This window comes from Schistocerca cancellata, chromosome 5, assembly GCF_023864275.1.
Source record: "Schistocerca cancellata isolate TAMUIC-IGC-003103 chromosome 5, iqSchCanc2.1, whole genome shotgun sequence".
NCBI classification, from domain to species: Eukaryota; Metazoa; Arthropoda; class Insecta; order Orthoptera; family Acrididae; genus Schistocerca; species Schistocerca cancellata.
In genome coordinates, this window is record NC_064630.1 from 812,583,190 (window position 1) to 812,603,261 (window position 20,072).

The following is a 20,072-nucleotide window of genomic DNA, read 5'->3' on the forward strand; positions in this document are numbered from 1 at the left end:
GCAGCATGTCCCCATCAATGAGTTCGAAAGCGTCGTTGATGCGAGCTCGCAGTTCTGGCACGTTTCTTGGTAGAGGAGGTTTAAACACTGAATCTTTCACATAACCCCACAGAAAGAAATCGCACGGGGTTAAGTCGGGAGAGCGTGGAGGCCATGACATGAATTGCTGATCATGATCTCCACCATCGGTTTTCCGATCTCCTGTTTAAGAAATGCCGAACATCATGATGGAAGTGCGGTGGAGCACCATCCTGTTGAAAGATGGAGTCTGCGCTGTCGGTCTCCAGTTGTGGCATGAGCCAATTTTCCGCGGGCTACGCGTTCAACCATTTCTTCGCTCACTGCCGGCCGACCCGTTGATTTCCCCTTACAGAGGCATCCAGAAGCTTTAACCTGCGCGTACCATCGCCGAATGGAGTTAGCAGTTGGTGGATCTTTGTTGAACTTCGTCCTGAAGTGTCGTTGTACTGTTATGACTGACTGATGTGAGTGCATTTCAAGCACGACATACGCTTTCTCGGCTCCTGTCGCCATTTTGTCTCACTGCGCTCTCGAGCGCTCTGACGGCAGAAACCTGAAGTGCGGCTTCAGCCGAACAAAACTTCATGAGTTTTTCTACGTATCTGTAGTGTGTCGTGACCATATGTCAATGAATGGAGCTACAGTGAATTTATGAAATCGCTTCAATCATTTGTAATAGCCCTGTATTATAGCCAAGGAATATAGACATCACAGCTATCTCCAAGCTAAAATCATCAAAACACTGATTGTAAGCAATGCAAATCAATATTTTGTTTTAATACCATGGCAGATATACTGAAATCAAATAACAAAAGATGTAATTCAATGGCTGATGTGAAAGGTATATAAATTGTTGACGATAGGAGATGGAAAGCAAAAACAAAAGATAATAATCCTCAAAACTAAAAAATGGGGACATTAGCGTAAATCGTAAAAATGTATGCTGCCGCTATAGTTAACATCGACAATGTAAACATCTCCGTATAAATGCAGACTTATGGCGACCCCAGATAGAGCCTCATTGCCTGTAGTACAGCATCACTGTCTGAACCTGAGCAACGCCTGCATCGCGTCTCGCCAGGGGGCCTGCGTTTGTTTGCCACGCCGACTTGACAGCGATGCTCGTCAACTCGCTCTCAACTCGTTGACCGCTGATACCCAGACGATATGCATCAAAGGAGAAATGCGCCCAAGTAAGCGGGACATGGACGCTACGAGCTGTTGGCGAAATTTAACACCACTGTTGTAACTGACACTTTGAAAGTTTTTACAACACAACTTTTATTTACGTGAGTCTACTTGGAATCGACTGAATAACAACGAAAAGTCACAATCACATAGCCCGTAAGAATTTCCTACTAGAGGCAACAAAAGATAACTTCTAAGTTTCCCACAAGAGTCTGAAGTAACAAAAATGGCTCTGAGCACTATGGGACTTAACATCTATGGTCATCAGTCCCCTAGAACTTAGAACTACTTAAACCTAACTATCCTAAGGACATCACACAACACCCAGCCATCACGAGGCAGAGAAAATCCCTGACCCCGCCGGGAATCGAACCCGGGAACCCGGGCGTGGGAAGCGAGAACGCTACCGCACGATCACGAGATGCGGGCTCTGACGTAACACACATACACTTAATTCCAAGTCCGATTCCGATGGCGAACACGTAGTATTCCATGGAGACGTCCTTGAGGTCGGTATTCGGCGTGAACAGACGTCAAGTGCTGGTTCTAGGCATTACACAGTATTGGCCAGCCAATCAGATGTTGGTGTAGTAATACTTCCTGCAGGCCATCTCGAACTCCCTCTGCAGGAAGTAGTACACGGAACGTCTGTTTCCAAAACAGCCAACGTTTACCATCTTACCTCAGACCTGTGTGGTGTTAGATGTGTTGCCGGCCCGCAGGGGTTACCTTGGCGTAACAATCACTTTGACGGTGAGAGTGTGTCGCTATTGTGTCAACTTACGTGCTCGGAAAGCATCTCGCTTTGGTGGAAGACTACCTTCCAGCTTCGTTTACTGCCTGGTGTCAACAGAAATCATGAGCAGAGTGGGATTGCTCAGCGTTTGATGCCTTTTTTTCTTGAGCACCTTAATGTGTACATTATGTGAGCTGCTATTCAGAGTTATGCACTGAGCTGTAGGCTTCTGTATACTACATGTTGTAGGTGTGAGATAAACCCGATGTTCTTTGAAGAGTTTACCAGCTAGACTAAGATATTTTGGGAAAATTATTTATCCCACAGCTATTTCTGTCTATAAACTTTGATTCCTGTTACTAATTTGTGAATGTTATTTGGGTTCATCCTAATTTATGCCATACTCTGGAATAATGTTAAGTCTACTGTTTGCTTTTTTATTTGCAGTTATGTGGCCGTTCTTGTTGAAATTTTATTTATACAATCTTTTATGAAACTAGTATGAGTAATCTCAATTTACAGGTTGCTAGGTACATTGTTAACGGTTTCTGTTTTTCTAATGTTTAAATTTTATTTACACATTCCTTTGATGCGTCATTCTTCAACTCACGTAAATCCGAGTTTACACATTATTTCATGATTTCCCATTAGCAGTTGTGAATTGCTGGGCCTGATTGTTCATTGCAAGGCATATGTAGCCTACCAAAGGTAGGAACATTTTTCAGTTTTAAGTTTTGACTTCAGCATGTCTGCTCGAAACATTGACTATTTCTTCTTGCAATGTAACTTTATGGTTGTTAAGATTTCGTTCTGGTTAAGACATTCTTAGAGGTGTCGAAACATAGCTCTACTTATTAAAAAATAATTTCAACCGATTGGCTGCATGATTTCTCCGTTGAAACTTAATATACGTTTGCAGAAAGACAGATATGTTCAGAACTGATTAGTTAATGACTTAAATATTCGACATTAAGGATGTAAACAAGAATAAGTTTCGTTAAGCTTTGAAATTATATTTAAAGTTTATTGGAAGTTGCTGAATGCTCTCGGATGAACGTAGTCTGGTAATTTGCGCTCCGTTTAAAGTAAAAGGTATTTTTTCGCGCCTCACAATGTTTGTGACGTCATTTCTCCTGAACCATGTGTAGTGCAGCGACATAATTTTACACGTACATTCAGGGCTATATGCGGGAATTGTCAGCAAAATATGTTGCTAATATATCGACTAGTGAAGAGGTAATAAATTAAACCGTCATGGCTGAAGCGTCAGTTCTACCGCATGAGTAGCAGACATGTAGTAAGCGGTGGTGTAGACGAGAAAAAGTTTCGTAAAGATTAAAAATAATATGTAAAATTGATGCACGTCACTAAGTGCTCTGATCCTCAAATACTGGGTGAATAAAGTCTGGGCATTTGCGTGCATTGAGCTACGCTGTCTGGACATCTACGCAGTTTGTAACTGTAATCCGTGTCTTATGGTGTTGTATCATTCACATAAGAGTGTACCTCTTAATTAACAGATCACGTCAGCATTTTAAATATTTGAATTCGGTCACTATTAATATGAAATAATGAATATCAAACTGTTGTTGCCCATCCTAGCCGTTAGATCGGCAAGCTGCAACTTGGTGTGGTGTAAGTAGGCTGTTTATGTTTTCTTTATGTAAGTAGGCTGTTTATGTTTTCTTATTGGCAACGTTACGTAGCGCTCTATATGAAAATCACTGGCTGTGCTGTGTGCAGTCTGTGGCTAGTTTGCATTGTTGTCTGCCATTGTAGTGTTGGGCAGCGGCAGCTGGATGTGAACAGCGCGTAGCATTGGGCAGTTGGAGGTGAGCCGCCAGCAGTGGTGGAAGTGGGGAGAGAGATGGCGGAGTTTTGTAATTTGTCATGAACTGCTATATATATATTATGACTATTATGGTAAATACATTGTTTGTTCTCTATTAATATCTTTCATTTGCTAACTATCCCTATCAGTAGTTAGTGCCTTCAGTAGTTTGAATCTTTTATTTAGCTGGCAGTAGTGGCGCTCGCTGTATTGCAGTAGTTCGAGTAATGAAGATTTTTGTGAGGTAAGTTATTTGTGAAAGGTATAGTTTAATGTTAGTCAGGGCCATTCTTTTGTAGGGATTTTTGAAAGTCAGATTGCGTTGCGCTAAATAATATTGTGTGTCAGGTTAAGCACAGTCGTGTATAAATTGTTCTAAGGGGACGTTACATATGTCGACCCTTAGCCTAGGATACCTCACTGAATCTTCTGATTTTTTCTTGTAGTTTGTGTAATTAGTGTAGCTTTTGTTTATTGCTAGCGCGTAATTATAGAGACAATTTCCTTTGTAGTTGTAGTTTTTCATTGTTGTACAGTAAAACAGTTGTGGCATGCATGTAGATTTGCACCAAGTATTTCGCAGCTGCACTTGCAATTAACTGAATATTATATTCAGTGCTATGTTAATGTGTACCCCTATTTTTGCTCTTCAAATTGTGTTTTTCTGTGTTTCGTGTGAAATATAGTGACAATAATGGCGTGTGAAAAACGTAACACTAGGCTCCAAAGTAAACTGAGAAATGACAGTGAAGACGAAAGCAGTGTGTTAACGCCACCATGTAATGAATTAACTAATATTCAAAGTAGTAATTTGGTAACAGTGCATAGGGAAATGGAGCGGGCGGCAAATAATGGTGTAGACAGTGAAACAGGTAGTGAACAGGGAAGCATTATCGATCGATCGGTCGGCAACAGCTCGCCTCAGGAATCCGAAATGACAGAACACAATACTGCAAATACTGTAGACTTCGGTTTTGGGCCCTCACCGTTTTCTCAAATGAGTCAAGACATATTTTCTGCTTGTCAAAATGTGAATGTTGCCGGTGAAAATGCACAGCCAAAAAGCATAGAGAAACAGATTCCAGACACTAATATATTACTATTGCAATTAATGCAACAAATGGAACAAAATCAGAGACAAATGGGACAAAATCTTCAAAAGTTAGACACAATGGAACAAAATCAGAGACAAACACAGCAAAAGCTTCAAAACTTAGACACAACGGAACAAAATCTTAAAAAGTTAGACACAGTGGAACAAAATCTTAAAAAAGTTAGACACCACACTTGAACAAACACGTGAAGATTTAACTACTGAATTACATAACATTGAATCGAAATGTCAAAAAGTCTGTAATGACGTAAAAACACAAATTTGTGAGCATTTTCAACCTATTTTTTCGCGGCATGAAAATGCATTACAGAATCACGAAGCAGCCATAAAAGAACTGCAAACCATTGTTCATGAAAATCATGAGACCTTGTGGGCTAAAATTGACTCAATTGCATCTACCGATTCGGTTACGCAACTTGCAAAAACTCAGGAAAACTTAAAGGACACAGTAGATACTACGTATTTCAACACAAATGGACACTCTGAAACTTGGTTCAGAAAAACACACTGAGGAAATAAGTACACTATCGGAGAAAGTAGCCGAACTTTCGGATCAGTTCACTAACTTACCTGCAAAGGTAGATGATGATCTGAATGACACAAGACCTGTAGCCATCACTGACACAGAAGAGTGCGAACAAATTAGGAAATTCAAACAAAATCAGAATCAAATTAATACGCAACACCAAAGAGAAATCCGGGAAGTACAAGATCAGCTGACACAGGTAATACAAGAATTACGTATTTCAGAGGCCACTCGTGCTCCAATACGGGAAGAGGGACATAGAAATACGGTACAGCCACAAAATAATAACTCAGGACACCTATGAAAGAAATTATGAAAGAAATTGGCATGGTACACCGAATTTTGAGATGGAACCGCCGACACGACGAACCAATGACCGATATGCGACTTGCCGACACGCTGATTTTGACTATAAGCTGTTCATTACTACACGTAAATTCAAAACGTTTAAGAATTCTGCCAACGACATTCATCCACAAGCGTGTTTCCATCAATTCTCTCATTGTTTTCCTCCCAACTGGTCATTGGAGCACAGGTTAGAATTTATGTGTGGCCACTTAGAGAATGAACCAACTGAAAGAATGCGATCGGTCATTCACGATTGTCACAGTGAAGGAGAATTTTACCATGCGTTCCTCTCAGCATATTGGTCACAAGCTACACAAGACCGAGTAAAACATAGCATCATGATGATGAAACACTTTGAACAATCTGAATTTTCCAGTCTTGTGAAATATTTTGAAGACATGTTGCACAAGAATCAGTACCTGTCAAACCCATACAGCCCCTCAGAACTCATCCGCATTTGCTTAATCAAATTACCTGAACATTTACGGCGTATTATTTTGGCAGGACGTTACAAAGACGACATTGAAGCTTTTCAGGGACTCTTACAAGAATTAGAAATTGACACAGACAGTCGCGGGATGCGAAAACAGGAAAACAATCACTACAGGTCACATCCGTCACAATTCCGTGACGACAGAAACAATAAATGGCCACGACAAGCCTATTTTTACAACGTAAATCGTGACCAAAACAGACACCACCCGTATGACAACCACTGGCAGAGTAATAGTTACAGAGAAAGATCGCATTTCCGTAGTCATGAATATGACAAACCATAGAAACAGACAATATGGTAACCAGAACTATTATTATCAAGGGAGACAGAATAATTTCAGACGCAACAGTTCAGCGCGCTGTTACGATTCAGGGAGAAATTCTCCACCACGTGACCGACACGAAAGAAACTGTGTAAACTACCGACAAAACGACAGACCTGAATTCCATCAGAACTGGCGAGCTTTAAACAGAGCTGGGCCCTCTCGGTAAGGTGAATTTGTGTAAGTTAGGCCTCCTAATCCCAGTAACGACGCGCGCCAACAAAGGAACAGGCAATGACTCGCACCGCAGGCTGCCGCGTGCGCCGGCTGGCTCAGAGAAAAATAACATAGACGCTAACCTTGAGAAAAATTCCAGTATTCTTTACCGACGTATACCACATGATAATTGCGTTGAAGTTGAAACTCTGCTTACTAGGAAGAGTAAAGGCTTACACCACATTTCACATGTAAAACCGTTTATTGAAAAATAATCTGCTTTTTAACTTTGTCTTTGCCATAAACGTTTCGCTTCACACTTCTAGTATGCATTGTCACACTTAGAAACTGTTATCATGCAACTATGTTTTGAAGTTAACTATCCAGTCTAGAACCTAGGGTACATATTTAGACAGTAATTACCACTGCATTGTGATAGTGAACAGAGGACACAGTGTTACTGTGTGTGTACATTCTTGCTTGTTAGTTGCACGATCGCGTAACGACTATGAGGCTCACATACTTGGAACATATACCGGCACTGCTAATGAGATTTTCATGCAACATTTTGGTTTGCTTGAGAGTGGATTCTGGATTTGAAGTACTTTCTGTGAGATACCAGATGAGACAGTAGTTAGTTTATGTGACAGATACACGATTTTATCACGACACTACTAACGAGTGACAATTTACAATGTTGCTTTTGCGGTGTTTCTGTTTTATATCTGCACTGTTTTTCTGAATTATTCTGGAAAGTAAAACATGTTTTAGTAGTAACTTTTGTGGTATAGCTACAAGGAGACAGCCTTTTCTGTAGCACAACAATACGTTACAGCACAGTACTTTCATCATCACAACAATAAGCGTAATAACTAAGATATCTATACGCAAAGCATTTCACTTTTGTTTATCATGAGGTAAGTACATTGACTTCTGCAGAACTTAGCTTTTGGAGGACAATAACTACGACACTTCCACAGAGATTATCTTACAACAAGATGAACATTTAGCGCTACAGGACACGCATTTGAGTGCTTAATTTTGTGCTTAAACCATTTATTTTTCAAGATTTTTGAAATACAAAGAGAGTTTTCTGTGATACATTTCATTCCATTGCTGTAATCTGTAACACCTGAGGGTATTATTACATTAATCCTCAGGGGGGTACACGCCTGCTTTGTGTACCATGTGTTTGGCAAGCACAAGGAGCCCTAGCTAATATGGTATTTGCTTATACAACTTTACACATCGGTACCATATTCCTCTAACACATAAATTACATAGCTATCTGATCATTTAACTGAGTGAGACAAACTTTTTACTACGTCAGTCACACATGTTTACGCAATTACAGAGTTGGATTACTTCACACTTACGAAATTGTATTTTGTCTGTACTGTGTGAACTGTTCATATTTTTTGGTACCATTGTGATACTATGAGAGCTTTGAATGATGTATTTGGTATGAGATCTTGATTTTTAAAGTACGTTTGAGGTAGATGACACTACTGAAATGAGCAGAGAATTTTCTTTAGGTTTTGAAATTATTGCAGAAAGCTACGACTTTTTTGAGATTTGACTGAGCTGTTATGATGTTATTATTACGACGACGATGTGTATTATGCTGCTGAGGTATGTTTATGATTAACAGGCTGAGGCTGTATCAGTTATTTGATTATGCTACATATTTATAATGATGAAATATTGAAGAGTGTCGATGAATACGTATATGTGTAATAAGGTAAGGAGTAATGAATAGTGATTAGGGAGTCTTGACTTGTGGAATAGGATGTTGGAAACCAAGAATCGTACTTTAAGAGTTATGAAATGTGTGTAAATGCGTGAATGTATCACAATGCTGGCGAAAATATTTTGGACACTGTTATATTCATAAGATTTTGTTTCTACACATTTGCAACGCAAATTCTTGACCTGTGAAATATTTTTATATGAGCATGTATAGATATAAGTTTTATATTTTTTATATTTGCTGCTGCTGTTTGCCAGGCATAATGTTACAGAATTTGACTTTGTACTACGCTGTAAAGCCAGTTTTATTACGGATTTAGTTTTCTTGTTTGCTGCACAGTGCCTTATATTAGTTGTAATATTGCAATTGCTTTGCCAATGTAAATTTTTTTGTCATTGATGTTTGTATTAATTGTTTTATGCTGCTGCATTGCCTCATCCCTTGGTATATATATATCTGAGCTCAGTAGATTTATGTTAGCTTAAGAGAGGGTAGACTATGTAAGAGAATGAGTTGCGATGAATTGGAAGAAATGCATTGAGAAGTTATACGAAAAAAAGTACAGAAAACAGGTTTGGGTAGGATTTTTTTGGAAATAAATGATGAGGTAAGAAATGTGTGAACATATAAATACAATAAGCATGCTTAGATAGAATTTTTTTGGTGAAAACAAAGGATGGAATAAGAGGGACCATATATGGAATGAAGTTTTGGGTTGAACTGCAGTACCAAATGTTACACTGAAAACAAACCCTGTCCTTTCCTTTTGTGTTATCCCACTATATGTTTGTGCACCCTTGTGTATTTGTGTTCTTCCTGTCTCTATGTGTTTATGTGATACGATTTATGTTGTGGAATTTTTCTAATACTCAGCTACATGAACTATGATGAGGAATACTGTTATCCTCAAATATACTTTGCATTAATAATATGTTATTTACTTTGTAAAGATGTTTAGACATTATTTATTCTGTTTTGTTTTAACGCTCATGTGTAAAGTTGATGTTTCAAAAGTTATTCTGATCGTTTATGTATCTACTTATCTCATAATTCCTGTAACATTGATGTACATGTTTATTTCTATTCTGTTGTAAAGCCTGTACTACAAATGTTATCTGTATTGTTATGTTCTTTAATGATGTATTTTGTACCTTTGTAATTCTATTCTAATGTTATAATATTGTAATTGACACCAGTTCATCAATTTAAGTAACTTGTACGTTACATTTCACTGCACACGTTTCTGTTGGTCACAGTAATGCACAATATGTGAGAAGTTGGGACTGTTGTGTTTGCATGTGTGTTAATAATTCAGCAAGGGACTGGATAACAGCATTGCTGGTTCTAAGGACAATTCTAAAAACTTTGTGAGTGCACAAGTGGTGATTATGGACTTGTTATATTAACTGCAAGGCTCTTCAATGGTGATTGTGCACCTGCACAGTCACAACAGATGGCTGCTGGCCATCTCTACAAGGACTGCAGTGGGTCTGCATCTTTGATGACTCACCAATACCATTATTTCTACAAGGACTACAGTGGGTCTACACCTTTGCTGACTCACCAATACCATTATTTCTACAAGGACTGCAGTGGGTCTGCACCTCTGGTGGCCCACCAATACCACAATCTCTACCAGGAGTACAGTGGGTCTACTCTGTGATGACCTACCTACTAATATTCATCAACTTCGACTGACTCTGCTGTGGGTTTGCTCTGTTGTGGCCCATTACCTGTCAGCATGTCAAGAGTCAGCACTGTCTTTCTGTTGGAAGGCCAACACTACTTCTTCAAGACTGCATGGACATCCATTACTTCCATGTGCATTGTCTTTTACTGCTCAGACTTTGATAAAAGATATGGCAGTTTTACTGTGATGAACAATCTGGACTGTCTTTATGGACTGTGAGAAAAGTTTCGCTTTTGACCAACATTGTATAAATAAGTGTGTGCATTTGATATCTTTGTTATTGTAATTACCAAAAATTTTTTCAAATCATTATTGGCCACTGGCCAAAACAATTCGTAAAATTTTTTGTGGGGAGCATGGGGGCTATGTAAGTAGGCTGTTTATGTTATCTTTATGTAAGTAGGCTGTTTATGTTTTCTTATTGGCAACGTTACGTAGCGCTCTATATGAAAATCACTGGCTGTGCTGTGTGCAGTCTGTGGCTAGTTTGCATTATTGTCTGCCATTGTAGTGTTGGGCAGCGGCAGCTGGATGTGAACAGCCCGTAGCGTTGCGCAGTTTGAGGTGAGCCGCCAGCAGTGGTGGATGTGGGGAGAGAGATGGCAGAGTTTTGTAATTTGTCATGAACTGCTATATATATATTATGACTATTAAGGTAAATACATTGTTTGTTCTCTATTATTATCTTTCATTTGTTAACTATCCCTATCAGTAGTTAGTGCCTTCAGTAGTTTGAATCTTTTATTTAGCTGGCAGTAGTGGCGCTCGCTGTATTGCAGTAGTTCGAGTAATGAAGATTTTTGTGAGGTAAGTTATTTGTGAAAGGTATAGTTTAATGTTAGTCAGGGCCATTCTTTTGTAGGTATTTTTGAAAGTCAGATTGCGTTGCGCTAAATAATATTGTGTGTCAGGTTAAGCACAGTCGTGTATAAATTGTTCTAAGGGGACGTTACAGTGGGTTCCCGGGTATTCTTTTAGTGATGTAGATTCCGTTTTAAAGTGTAACCTAAATGATGCCGTACTTGCACATCTCACCCATCCCCGCCTCCGTTCACCCTCCACCCTCAAACATGCAGTTTCAAATCAGAATTTATTAACACTCATTTTGCTAAGGTTAGAAGTTCCTGTTACCGTTATCTCTGTGTTCGCGAATTCAATATTTTCACACATGTTTCGGCATCTGTGCGCCATGTAAAGAAATAGCGCAATAATGAACTAACGCAGCACGATAAACAAGTAGGAGGCCGTGGTAGCGTTCCATCTCTCGTTCGGTATACTGTCAGACATATTTCTATGTTCATTTTGTGAGTGAATACTACGAAAGCAGGAAACAGTGAAGCGGCAAGTATGGTGTGGAAAAGCATTGTGCTTAGCTGCAGTTGACATATACACACTAATGTACAAAGGTAGGTATAAAACATGCACTACTGTTACGCTGGGAAAACTGCATGGTAATATTGTCCTGGAATTGTTACACTTTATCGTATTATTTAGTTTTTTACTAGTTGAGCATCAGGTGTCCACTGGGTATGTATTTATTCAGATTTTCTAGTACTCCATCTCCTCCTTCTCCTTCTCTATGTACATCTCCTCCTCGCCCCTCTCTCTATTTCCTCCGCTTTCCTCTCTCTGTCCATTTCCTCGTCCTCTCTCACTATCCAACTCAACCTACCCCCTCACCATCATAATCTCTTCCACCCCCCGCCCCCTGCCTCTGTCCATGTCCTCCTCTTCGCCTTCTCTCTCCAACTCCTGTCCGTTCCCCCACTTTCTCTCTCTGTCCATCCTCTTCATTCCCTGTGTCTGTCCCCTCTTTCCCCTTCTCTGTCCGCCTCCTCTTTCCTCCTCCTCTCTCTACATTAGATTCAAATCGTTTCAGGGATTTAGGATGAACAGCTTTTTACTCGTGCCTTTGCTCATGTACGCAGATGTCAAACATATTTCACACGTATTTAAAATATTTCACACTTATTTGTGCACATATTTAACTTGTGTCTCCAGCGAATTTTATCCTACAGTTTTATTTTCACGCAGCTGAACGTATATGACGTCGTATCCCTAGAATTATGTATAATGAAATGATATAATTTTACAGGTATGTCCAGTGGTATAAGTGTCTACTGTCTGTGAACTAGACTGAATAGGTGAAATGTAAATTGAAGGGGATTACTGCTGTCAACTACAGCGGGACATCAGGCGGATGCAGCGCCGACCAGAGAAAATGTGTACCGGATCGGGATTCGAACTCGGCATCTCCTGTTTACCAGGCAAGTGTGGTAACCACATGTCCGAAATAACAGACAACACGCATTTATATGAAAGTTAGAAGTAAAGAAGTTAGAAGTAAAGAAGTAATAAATAACGTCATGCATGATGCAGCAGTTTTTCATGCAGGACAGTGTTTATAACGTCATATCTTCTGACTGTCGTGTCATAAAATATGTTTTTATAGGTACATACATCGCCATATGAGGCCACTGTCTGCGAAAAGCGTTGCGTATTGAGTTAGAAGTAAAGAATTAATAAATTAAAACGTCACGCATGACGCGACAACCTCCCCGCACGTCTCTTTATCGGTGTCTTATCTCTTGAACTATATGTCGTACAGTGGCACATTTTTGAAAGTATATTCAGCGGAATATGTGACTACTGTCTACGAAATGTGTTGCGAATAGAATTAGTAGCAAAGAAGTAATAAATTAAAACGTCAATCTTCATGTGGCAGTTTTACTGCATGAACAGCGAAAATCGATAAACTTTTTCCTTTCATTGCTTTGTGGAGGTTGTCAGCGAGTAAGTTTAATAAAGGTTTGAAATTATGTGTAGAGTTTGAACTCACTAAATATTCTCATTCTCAAATAATGACTATGGGTATTCATGTCTACTACATTCCTTCTTCCCACACAGTAAGTGAAATAGGTACCAAATTTGGTTGAAATCGGTCACGCAGTTTAGGATAAGTCGTGGAACGTAGATACGTGCATCCATTTTCATAATACGTACGGATATTTCGTTCTTTATTACTAGTTTAGAGGTCGCTCATCTTTTTAATGAGCGAAGTTTTCAAGTTGCAGATCTTAAAATAATGCTGCTGACGATGAGGAATGACATGAAAATAAATTTCTGTGTTACAATAGAAAAGCAAGAACATATTATGTACGATATTTGACATAGGAAAATAAACATGTCCACCGACCGTTACACACAGGTGTCGAAACCTGTGTGAGAAAATATTTAATTGAGGATAGGTGCGGTTTTTCGAATAAAATGTAAGATATATCTTGAAAAACTAAAAATCACCGTGATTTGTCAGTGATGATGCTGGGAGAAGACAACAAAAAGATATTGCCGTTAACCGGATGCTGGATCACTGTAACTGAACGAAACGCTCTGTTCGCCTCTCGTGTCCATTAGCAGTCGAGGCGCGCAATTTTCCACTGCTGTGGTCGCTCGTTTCCAATGACCGCTGCAGGTGCGCAGTCGACAGCCCGGAAGGTAATTAACGCCTACTACAAACGCAGCATCCAATAACGTAGAAAACAGTTGTAGCGGACAGGAGCCGTGTGTCCCCGTGTTGACAGGGACTTGGCTACGGCACTGATTGCGTTACGCTCGGCTCGCCAGGACTGATCAGCCGTGTACACCATCTAACTGGATTCAACGTTCTACGGCACCCATGCTACAGTTTTTCTCGCAGCTATTTTCATTCTCTTATTGCCTAACTATACTACACTCAATTCAAACCTGACGTCAACATTAAGCCGCATTTTGCTCCGCGTCTGTTTGAATCTCACCGGATTTCGCTTCGTATTGAGCGGAATCCAAGCTGTCTCCAGTACAGTCAAGCACTGTCGTAAGAATATACCTTATGCTGTGTTGCGCGCACTCAGACTGAGAGATAATGCGGGACAACAAACAGCTTTACCGGCGCATTAAACTTGGACAGCACTGGCCAGCCAGCGGTCCAACTAACCTGCAATGGTGTGAGTAGTTGCAGTTAAGAAGCGAAAAGAGACGAGGAAAGAAACAATACAGCTTCGAATGTCATTTAATTTTTGAAAAGAATGAAATAATATTCGGGAAATCTCCGGCATTACTGCGCGCTTCTAAGGTGACCAGACGGAAAGCATTAAATGCTCTCGATCTCGTCTTACATACTATTCTAATTACAAAGAAGAGTGATGAAAATTCCTAACTTAAACACAGAGTAATTTTTCTGAGCGAGCTGTGTGTGATGCGAAAGTGCACTGCAGGGATTTCACCATACTGTTGAATAATGAATGCAGTGAAAGTATTAATTAGTCAGTCGTAAGGTAATCTCTTAACTCCTTCCTCAACCGAGGAATACGTTTCAGTTCTGAAACTGTCATTTCTTGATCAACAATAGAATCGACGAAGCCACCCAAGTATTTTCTCCTTTTCTTTTGTGACGTGCCGTTCTACATCCCGCCAGCGTTCGGCAGTGACATGTGAAAAAGCTGTGTGCATTAGTTCCATTACGTCTGGCAGCTTAACAGTCATGTTCCTTTTCGGTCCAAATCCTTTAACTTGGCTCCAGGTCAGTTCTATTGGGTTCACATTGTAATGGTACAGTGCCAAATGTAAAAATGCAGCATTTCTATGGTGTGCTCGATGCTGTGAAAATGATTGTGTGGTGTAACACAAAGGACACAGTCCAAATAAGGAGGATTTGGTTTTTCATTTTTGCCTTAAAAATTTAATTGCAATGTTTCCTAATTTAGGATTTATATTTGAAACGAAAACAGGAGTTTCACGTGCAATATGTAGCTGGAAACAAGAAGACGTGCATACTCATAAAAAGTGATGATGAATTTTACAATTATGAAATGTAGGTATTTAAAATTGAACGAGAAAGAAAAGTAACTGAGATGACACTTGAACCAATGAACAATGATACGCAGAGAATTATCGACTTCCTACGCTACGGATTGTGCTATACATACACCTTCGATAAGTGGGTTAATTGTACCTACTACAACGCTTTGGAAAACTTCAAAGCCGATTATCTCTAATTTTACGAGAAACGTTATTTCTCGGCACTTTTTAACTGTGTTCCAGACGCGTATTTCACTACAGAATGGCAAGGAGCCTCAGCCATTTTCATACTGCGTATTAACAGCGCGACAATCGGAGCACAAGTTAATACATTTCAGTGTCTTATAGTTTCATTTAACGTAACTTAGTAATAACAATATCTTATAAGTAAGTAGCACCTACTTCCAGGAGCGTAACGACATCAATGTACGTGTGCTGCCGCTTCTGACCAATCATCGCGTTTGTGTTTGTTTACATCAGGTTTATTCTTGTGATGAACGGAATATAGTTTTTTCTTACAGTTTATTTTGTTATAGTTAACAAGAGTTACTGTGGACGTGCTCTACGCCCGTGAATTCTACTGCCATCAAGCAATCTAAGTCTGATGATGATACCTAATGTTTTTGTTGCGGTTAATTTCGTTTATAGTAAGTAGCTAACAAGAATAGCTAACGGACTTTCCCCACGCCAGTGGTTCTTACTGTCGTCAAGGAATATAGATCTGATGATGATCTTATAGAACATTGAAACCGGTCATCTAAAACATAAAAAATTAACAACTTAAATGCGATCACAACTGAGTTTATTAAATAAGTGAAAACGTTTCTTATTGAATTATTCACTTCTAAATGCTCGTTTCTCCGTTTTGTGGCCCAGGTATTTTATTTTTACTTCTGTTTCTCCACGGATCTGTGCGTAATTGAGTCTTACTGTTTTAAAGAGGTATGTCTTCGACAGTCGGTGTTGACAAAGGAAGCAAACAACAACTTCATTCATTTTTGAAAGGTACTGTTTCCTGAAGGATGGACAGTTTAGTAGGCATTTCTCAACGTAAAATGTTCTAACAACAGATTTACAGTTTGGATAACGAATAAGTCTGCAGCTCGTGGTCTTGCGGTAGCGTTCTCACTTCCCGAGCACGGGGTCCCGTATTCGATTCCCGGCGGGGTCAGAATTTTCACCTGCCCCGAGATGCCTGGGTGTTGTTGTGTCATCTTCATCACCATCATTCATCCCCATTACGGTCGGAGGAAGGCAATGCCGAATCACCTCCAGTAGTTCCTTGCCTCGTACGGCGGTGCGGGTCTCCCGCATCGCTCCCCTATTCTCTAAAAAAATGGTTCAAATGGTTCTGAGCACTATGGGACTCAACATCTTAGGTCATAAGTCCCCTAGAACTTAGAACTACTTAAACCTAACTAACATAAGGACATCACACACACCCATGCCCGAGGCAGGATTCGAACCTGCGACCGTAGCAGTCCCGCGGTTCCGGACTGCAGCGCCAGAACCGCTAGACCACCGCGGCCGGCCCCCTATTCTCTGTCAAGAAGCATGGGACTTCATATCCATGGCGAATAAGTAGGCCATTTTAGATTTTATCAGACAGTGACCAAATTTCTTCGTGAACGGAGGACTCTCCATAGAATCTGGTGATGGCAAGTGGAATGCCAGCGAGAAGTAATATTCAGTCCTGCTAGTTATTCAGAATACAGACACAGTGTGGTAACTGTTTCTGATTTCATTCGTCGACTAGTAAATCATGTGTTTAACTACAGTTTGGCGATGACAAAACTTGTCACTCTTCCTCGTTGTTCAGTGCACAACGAAAGTATTCCTCTCAAACGTAAAACAATAGGACGTCTTATGAAGGTTGTGACATACATCTCATGCAAGTAAGTACATTATTATAAACATATACTGCCACTCTCTGTCCGACAAGCACTAGTATCACATACCATTAGATGCATTGTACAACCAGGCTGTTATAATACGACGACTTACTGAAAACTAATGAAGCTGAATTTTTTATGTGGAAACAGTTAAAGCCTTTTAAAATACAACAATAGTTATTAAAAATCTGCGTCTTGCTTCTTCATATCTGCAGCCCTCTACCGATTGAGAACTCCAAATTTTTGCGTGTAACATGGCAGTGTCTAACGTAACGACGTTGGTGCCTGCTAAAAAAGTGTTTCGAATTCGAAGAGTTCGTTCATACATACATGTCATTCAGCATGATAATGGCTGACCACACACGAGCGCTGCGACATCTTCAACAATCCGACGCCTTGGGTTCACTGCCATCGATCATCTTCTATACAATCCCGAATCCGCCCCACTCATTTTCATCTATTTCTACATTCGAGGCTTCACTTGGATAGATGTGAACCGGTGCAAGCAGAGGTCGCGTTGCGACTACGTCAAGGAGGTCAAACATTCTATAATGACGGTATCAACAACTTAGTCTGTAGATGGGAGAAATGTGTTCGTCGCCAAGGTGACAATAATAAGGAATAAATATGTAGGCATGAAGAATAAAGTTGGAAAACGTTAGTAATGTTTGTTTTATTCAAAGAGCTTTAAAAGTTTTCACATGCGAATTTCGGAGGTATTACTTTTGACTACGACCTCGAATATATTAGCTTTATAATGACTACCTTGTAGAAATAACCAATTCGTCAGTTACGCCAGCTCAATCCCAGACAAATTCGATACAAGATATTTCAAAATTTTTAGTAGCTTTAACCAAGACAACGTTGCCTAAGCTGTTTTACCTTATAAACATTAAACATCATAGTATTCTCTGTAACGATGTACTTCATAAAGGGATGTGGCTTGATTCTTCTATTAGGGCCTTTATTTTGAGGTACTACAGATACTACTGGCACGCATTAGATCTTTATATGCTCACTGCATACCAACTTCAGTATTCAGTACTGCAGAGAAAACACGTAGGTTAGTATACACAACATGGACAGGTTTTTAAACGACGCCAACAAACCAGAAAATCTTCAGTACAATTCACTTTTATTTCGAATATACAATCAGTGCTAGCTCGAAAAGTAAAAATCCGTAGTGTCAAGCGGTACTTTTTTTTCTAACTTAATCTAATAATAGTATACCAACACCAGCCAAACTTATGACATCACATGTGTAATGTTATTACATTGCAGACGCAGTTATGATGTTACACACATGGGGTGCCTCAAAGCAAGGGCTGAATAATGGCGTCACTTTCCATGGTAGCAGTGGCAGAAAATTCAAAAATCGTAGATAGTAGAAATAAGCCATTCGCACTACCAGGAAATGCAAAAATATCCAAGACGGCAGAACCAGTCCACATGACGTAATCTGCAAATGGCGTGTAGCAGCCATTAAAGCAGTCAATTGCAGTACAGTATTTTACTGTTCAGTAAAACGAAACACAGCCCAGCATTTTCCCAACCATTAAAACGAAACTGCCAATCAGTATGTAGGACCATAGGTGCTATCTCGACCATGTTCAGAGTATCAGAAGTACCTGAATTGTGAAAATTGATGCCATGTTCCAAAGTATCTGAATGGTCTGAATTATTTTACCAAAAAAATGTAACTCTGTTGACTGGTATAATTTAAGTATTTCCACATCTGAAATTTCTATAAAAAATACAAACACAGTATTTACATCCAGTATCCACTGCTAAAATGTCTGTATTATTTGTCAGGAGCAAATAACCCTCATCAGAAAAACACACACGTACACGACTGTTGCAATGATTACCTTAAGATATGAAAGTTGAGTGGCATACCTGGCGCAATTACGTCTCCATGAATCAGATTCGGTTACTGACAGACTAATCATATTTTGCTTTTTCATGCACGTAATTGATAAAATCAAGTAGAATTACCAATTAAGTAGAAACTGATGTTTACATGTGCAAGGGCACTTACTTCTCAAATACATGTTTATGGTAATGATATCTGAAGTGATATTGTATACTGAAATGAAGTCTGGAATACCTATGAAAAATGTGTAAAGATATCAATAATCCTTATGCAACTTACTGTACTTCCACATTTGTAATACTCATCAGGTCCTGTGAAGGTAGTAAGAATAGTGGTGCAACATACAGTATTTCCATATCTAAGACGTATCTATTATTTATCAGAATGAAATGCTTGATATGATCTACTTCCAATGATTTATATGTGAAATTTCAAGCCCGGGAGTGAATAAAATCGGTTCCACGAGGGTTATTAGATAAGTCTAGTAAATTTCGATGAAAGAAAATATTTCTGCTGCACGTTCATGGTTCATAAGCCTCATTATATCAAGGATCATATGAATAATTTCCTACGTACAGGAAACAGATCAATGTTGATACCCGTCTGAAATTTCTGTGTGTCGAGTGCGACTGAAAATGGGGAAAAAAACAGTTTCGTGCTGTTGTTAAACATTTTCATTTGAAGGGTTAGAGCGACGTAGAAATAAAAGAATTTTAGGAATTTCACTCGGATTCTGCACCATCATTGAAGACAATTGACTTTTGGATTAGGGAATTAAAACGTGGTCGGACGGACAGCGAAGACGACGCACTCTGTGGCCGTCCAGTTGAGGCCACCACAAAGGGAACCATGGACAAAATCCGTTTATGGTGACGCAAGACCGCCGAATAAGAATTCGTGCGAAATATGAGACCGTATACATCTCAACTGAGCGAATGCAAATTATAATGCATGGAGAATTAGCTATGAAGAAGTTGTGTGCGAGGTGGTGCCACGGTTTTTCACAGTCGACAAAAAGTGCATCTGGCACATCGTATCAACATACAGTCCGGCGACGCTCCGTCGCAATGTGCAGGACTTCTTTTGTGCTGATTTGTGACTGTTGATGAAAGCTGCATTTATCACCGCACATCAGAGTCACAACGGCAGTCAAAACAATGAACAAAGGCTGGTGAAAGAGCACTGAAGAAGACCATTTTGTCAGTTGGTACGGACAGGGCCACTGAATTTTCGGGTTTCGCTAGGAATAATCTTCATGAATTACTTGGAATAATGCAGAACCGTAGGTGGATC